The sequence below is a fragment of the Salmo salar genome, chromosome 02 (assembly GCF_965601325.2).
Source record: "Salmo salar chromosome 02, fSalSal1, whole genome shotgun sequence".
Taxonomy (NCBI): domain Eukaryota; kingdom Metazoa; phylum Chordata; class Actinopteri; order Salmoniformes; family Salmonidae; genus Salmo; species Salmo salar.
In genome coordinates, this window is record NC_138292.1 from 25,598,209 (window position 1) to 25,604,701 (window position 6,493).

The 6,493-nt window shown below is 40.8% G+C and overlaps 1 long non-coding RNA gene across 1 annotated transcript; it reads right to left on the reverse strand.

Annotated features, from left to right (window-relative positions):
* Positions 1-441: 441 nt before the first annotated feature.
* Positions 442-2,955, reverse strand: LOC106578123 (uncharacterized). The gene is made up of 2 exons (XR_014380458.1): positions 2,769-2,955; positions 442-2,267 (listed from the first exon to the last, which is right to left on the reverse strand). It is a non-coding gene; the product is annotated as an uncharacterized LOC106578123 (long non-coding RNA).
* Positions 2,956-6,493: the final 3,538 nt, after the last annotated feature.

Below are 6,493 nucleotides of genomic sequence, written 5' to 3' on the forward strand. Positions count from 1 at the left end.
AAAAAAAATAAAGTTTACCCAAAAACTTTGTGCAGTGATAATAAAATTCTCATGAGATAGTCGTCTTAGAATATTTTGCTAACCTCTATTTTTGTATGCTATGTGCATTCACAAGTGACAAACCATGTCAGAGAGCTATCCCAAGCAATCAGTGAATACATTATCTGCATATCCATCATGCTCTCTTGGCAGAGGCTATAACAGACCCTGACTTGTAAAACTAACCAAAATCTAAAACTGTCTCTTACCTTAAACCTACCTCTAACTGTAACCTAATTTAAGTAATTCTGGAGAAAAATAAATGTTTTGCAGGTCAGGAGTGTCTGTATAGCCTTTTCCTGCAATCCCTTATGGCTGCTGCTATTGCTTTGGTCCCTGAAATACGGAAACAAACACAGATTATTACACCTTAGTTGCTACAAAAGAAAGGGAGAGAGCGGAAACAAAACAATATTTTATTCCAAGACCACAGAAATGGCTAGAAAGAACCAACATGTTCTTGTGATATGGCCAATGCTGCTTATACCACATTTTCAGTAAAGCTACTGTAAAAAAACAAACGCATTTTCAAAAGACAAACTATCATACAATGTTTGTGGTTATCTGAACCATACAGACTGATTTGACAGTGCATATGTAACATTTTCAATGTCATTTGACAAACACACAACTGAAAGAAAAAAAAAATATCAAGGTAAAAAATAAAATCTAGGCTACTGACAGATTAGTTGTAAATTGAGTAGTTAGATAAGAATTAAGCCGGTACCTTACAAAAAGGGACCATACCCATAACCCATAGAAGATGTTTAAGTCTGTTGCAAATGCAGAAGGTTCACATTGGGAATGCTTTTTGCACTGTTCATCTCTGTGGTACTGGGAGGGAAGAGGTTAATTGTTGGTATAACAGCTGACTTGGTTTGGTGAAGGAGCTTTTATGCCACATTCACGTACTAGTCGGAACTAGGAAACACGGAAATTTCCGATTTACTAACTGTTTTTTATACACATGCCGCGTTCAACCAGTTAGCAAGTCGGAAATTTCAGAGTTTCTTAGTTCCGACTAGCACGAAAACGCATCCTCAATCACAAAACAGTCATCATCCGAAACCTCCGTTTTTACAGAGACAGCAGACAACCCGGTGCCCCTATCCGGGCCTACTGCCTTGTGGTCGTATACAGTTACATTCGTTGAAGTTTGAATGTTGAACGCCAGCTCCTTGTCACCATTGCTTCGAGGCAAGGAGTATGGGCTGGTTTCCTCCTTCCCTTTTCTGTGACCATTGAGCTGTTTGCCAGACGTCAGACCCAGTTCCTGTGCAAAAAAGGATGCCGCCATTGTGCAACGGTGCCTCTCGAGCAGCTTGACAGTTTGGAAGGGCTCCTGACACACTCTACACTTCAAGTATTTTGTTCCAGAAGTCCCTGGAATGGGCTGCTGTGAGACCATATGCATCCCTAGCTGCAGCTCCCCACTGAACGGGTCAGGACAGTGCTGACGCTGGACAACCTTCTTAGCATACCCCGCGGGCTGTTTCCTGTTACTCAGCACTGTGGCAGTGGTGAATCTGGTTTCAGGAGTTGCCCGATATGATCCACACTGGTGGTGGCCAGGCTGTGGTGACTTGTTGTTACTGAGCAGGAGAACCCCGCACCGCAGGCAGCCATGGACTTTATTTCTGGCGTGAGTGTTGTGGTGCCATACGAGTAAGTCTTTTGTTGCAAAGCCCAGTTCACAGTAGGCACACCTGTAGGGCTTTGTCCTTCCAAACTTGCGCAGGGTCTCCACCAACACCACTGGCTGGAATTGGTGCCAGAGGTCCGTTGTTGGGGCACGTGGACCAGGTGGAGGCTTTGTGGCTCGTGGAATAGGGGCCGATAGCATCCGAGTCGGTCCAGGCACAGCCCAGCTTCCCTGCCCCGCCGTCAATACCAGCCTCGAAAGCTGCTCCTTGTACTCTCTCTCCCTCTGATATTGTTCCTTCTTTATGGTGCTATAATTAATTACAGTGTGGCCTGGTTCATGTAACCCACTGTGGTCCATCATATCAACATACATGGAGAACTCTGTTCCACAGGAGCAGATGAAACCAGCCGCAGGACAAAAGTGGTCATGAAATGACATTTGGTCTGGAAAGATCCTTTCACAACTAAAGCAAAAAGGGGGTCCACCATCACCAAGCTCCCTTTCCCCTTTCATATAGTTCCGCTTTTGCATCTTGACCTGTCCTTGATGTGATGATTCATGTAGAACAGGGTCTCTGGAGTGTCTGAGGTAACAGAAAAAATATTATTTTAGAAAGCCTGTTCAACTGTACTGATTAGAAATGATATATCCACAGGGAAGTATTGCATAAAAAGCAGGGCATATAATTCAGCAACACAACATTAGGTATCTGTAGGGCGTGCTAGCCTTTAGACTTAAATAGCTAACTTGTTAAGTAGTTGTGTGATATCGATAATTTCACTATGTAGTTAGCTAACACCTTGGTCGTAAATCACTATTTAACGTCGTCACCCCAAGCCCGGCGCTGGCCCAAATTTGGGGGTCTTTGTTTCTTGGACCAACGGGGTGTTCAAAAGCTTAAACCCAATTTGCAAACTAAAGCTTAATAGTACATCGACACAAGTAATTATATTTGACATATATACCTAACTATATTGATAGCTAGCTAGCCAGCCTAGGAAATGTTTGTTAGTATAGCTAGCTAGCTAACGTTAGCTATCCATCCCTAAAACATAGCTAGCCTAGCTAACGTTAGCAGCATTACCTTACACCAGCGAGTCACAGCTGTCCACGTTCATATTACTGCCATCGATCATCTAATATTCGGACATTTGTAATTTAGCTATAATACTGCTACGTAGCTTTATTGATATTTCATAACCTTACAGGCTGAATTTTGAAACGCATCCGCGGGAGCGAGGTGGAAAATACAACTTACTTCGTTTCGTTGGCGGGTAAACTTCCAAATGCACGGTAACACTGCCGCCCGTCGGGTTGGAGTATGCAAGTTGATTAGTTGAGTCAAAGACAAAGAGGCGAAGCGAGAGGGTTTACTCCACCCAAAATCTTTCCACAGAACATTCATTATTAAGCAAGAGGAGTTTTGCATGGGGTCAATGAGTGTCGAATTTAGTGAAGATAAAAATGAATAGCTGTTTTGATACGTGAGGTTTATTTGATCTAATAGAAGTTTCGTAATGCTTAGGTTGTAAAAAGCGTCCTGATATAAGCGTGACCCACGGGATAACCCGGCAACTATGGAGTTATCCCTAGTGTAATTTGAGACTGTCAAGGTATATTTCTGAAGCTGGCGTTGCATCTCCATTGAATACAGGCGGTTGACAGCAACACCCCTAATTGAATATTCAAAATTATATAAAAATTACGAGTTGTATCCACCAATCTAAAGAGAATAGGCGTGAGCTTGACAGGCCGCTGTTCCACTCTGTGGACAAAGAATCTCATTGTCAGGGCGGAGACAAGCATCGTGTCATTATATCCAGTATCTCTGGTTGAGTCTGGTAATGAGTGAATGAAGGGAGGGGAGCTAGCCTAATACAAACCTAGTTTACATTCCGTTTCGCAACAAAGAATGTAAATTCGCGAGATCAGGATGGTTTGTATGACGCTAGGAAAAAGGCAAATATGGGAAAAATGCTCAATTATCAACATATTTATTATCACACATGCATTCCTAAAAACTACTTTTTATGCCTTAATGGCTAACCAGTCAGTCCCCCCTGTGAACCATTTACATTTCACCAACAGTACAAACCTTTTAAATAAGATTCTGTAAATACTAAAGCCTTTACCTCCTACTTAATTGGTGGCACACACACACACACACACACACACACACACACACACACAAAAAAAAAACTGCCATTAGCCCCCTAGCGTCGATTGAAGCAACGGTGATTCAATCTAAATTACATGTAAAAAATCCCCATCAAAAGTAATTTACATTTTTTCTTTGCATTGGATGCGTCTCAATCCACCGCATACCCCAGTGTCATTCTTCCACATCTGAGACAACCCATAAACCGGTCTTCTCACAAAAACTTTGACTAGAGGTCGGACGATTATGATTTTTCAACACCGATACCAATTATTGGAGGACCAAAAACAGCCGATGCCAATTAATCGGCCGATTTATTTATTTAAAATAATGACAATTACAACAATACTGAATGAACACTTATTTTAACTTAATACATCAATAAATAAATAAACATGTTCAATTTGGTTTAAGTAATGCAAAAACAAAATGTTGGAGAAGAAAGTAAAAGTGTGTAAATTCACATGTGCCATGTAAGAAAGCTAACATTTAAGTTCCTTGCTCAGAACATGAGAACATATGAAAGCTGGTGGTTCCTTTTAACATGAGTCTTCAATATTCCCAGGTAAGAAGTTTTAGGTTGTAGCTATTATAGGAATTATAGGACTATTTCTCTCTATACGATTTGTATTTCATATACCTTTGACTATTGGATGTTCTTATAGGCACTTTAGTATTGCCAGTGTAACAGTATAGCTTCCGTCCCTCTCCTCGCTCCTACCTGGGCTCAAACCAGGAACACATCGACAACAGCCACCCTCGAAGCAGCGTTACCCATGTAGAGGAAGGGAAAAAAACTACTCCAAGTCTCAGAGCGAGTGATGTTTTGAAACGCTATTAGCGCGCACCTGGCTAACTAGCTAGCCATTTCACGTCGGTTACACCAGCCTAATCTTGGGAGTTGATAGGCTTGAAGTCATAAACAGCGCAATGCATTGCGAAGGGCTGCTGGCAAAACGCACGAAAGTGCTATTTTGAATGAACGCTTACGAGCCTGCTGGTGCCTACCACCGCTCAGTCAGACTGCTCTATCGAATCATAGACTTAATTATAATATAATAAAACACACAGAAACACGAGCCTTAGGTCATTGATATGGTCGAATGAGGAAACTATCACGTTTATTCTTTCAGTAAAATACGGAACCGTTCCGTATTTTACCTAACGGGTGGCATCCATAAGTCTAAATGTTCCTGTTACATTGCACAACCTCCAATGTTATGTCATAATTACGTACAATTCTGGCAAATTAGTTTGCAACGAGCCAGGCGGCCCAAACTGTTGCATATACCCTGATTCTGCGTGCAAGGAACACAAGAGAACTGACAATTTCACCTGGTTAATATTGCCTGCTAACCTGAATTTCTTTTAGCTAAATATGCAGGTTTAAAAATATATACTTCGGTGTATTGATTTTAAGAAAGGCATCGATGTTTATGGTTAGGTACAGTCGTGCAACGATTTTGCTTTTTTCGCAAATGCGCTTTTGTTAAATCATCCCCCGTTTGGCGAAGTCGGCTGTCTTTGTTAGGAAGAAATAGTCTTCACAGTTCGCAACGAGCCAGGCGGCCCAAACTGCTGCATATACCCTGACTCTGTTTGCAAGAGAAGTGACACATTTTCCCTAGTTAAAAGAAATTAATGTTAGCAGGCAATATTAACTAAATATGCAGGTTTAAAAATATATACTTGTGTATTGATTTTAAGAAAGGCATTGATGTTTATGGTTAGGTACACGTCGGAGCAAAGACAGTCCTTTTTCGCGAATGCGCACATCGATTATATGCAACGCAGGACAGGGTAGATAAACTAGTAATATCATCAACCATGTGTAGTTAACTAGTGATTATGATTGATTGATTGTTTTTTTATAAGGTAAGTTTAATGCTAGCTAGCAACTTACCTTTAATGCAGCAACTTACTGCATTCGCGTAACAGGCAGGCTCCTCGTGGAGTGCAACGTAAAGCAGGTGGTTAGAGCGTTGGACTAGTTAACCATAAGGTTGCATCCACAAGCTGACAAGGTAAAAATCTGTCGTTCTGCCCCTGAACAAGGCAGTTAACCCCCCGTTCCTAGGCCGTCATTGAAAATAAGAATGTGTTCTTAACTGACTTGCCTAGTTAAATAAAGGTCTAAAAAAAATAAAAAAAATAAGTTAGTTTTTTTGTTGAAAACCCCCCCCCAAAAAATATAATAATAATAAATATATATATATTTTTTAATCAAAAATAAATGAAAAAAGACAAAAAAGAAAAACAAAACCAAAAATAACATTTTCGGCAAATCGGTGGCCAAAAATATCGATTGTTTTGAAAACTTCAAATCGGCCCTAATTAAATCGGCCATTCCGATTTATCGGTCGACCTCTAGTCTGAACGGTTTGACCTAAAAAACTATTATGACCACTCTTTGGAAAGAGGATACTCTCACAAACACTACAAGTGTCGAGACTCGTCTCAAGTTGGTAAGGTCGACGTGCACGTTTGTTTGGTAGCGTTCTAACCGTTTGGGCGACAAACTAATAGGACCCCACATGAAAAGCATTTTTTGCTTAAGTTTCCATGTACTAAATACATTTAACATTCAATAGGTTTCCATTGCATTCTTAACTTGTGTGGCATATTTTCTTTTGTCGACATTAGCTGTTTCC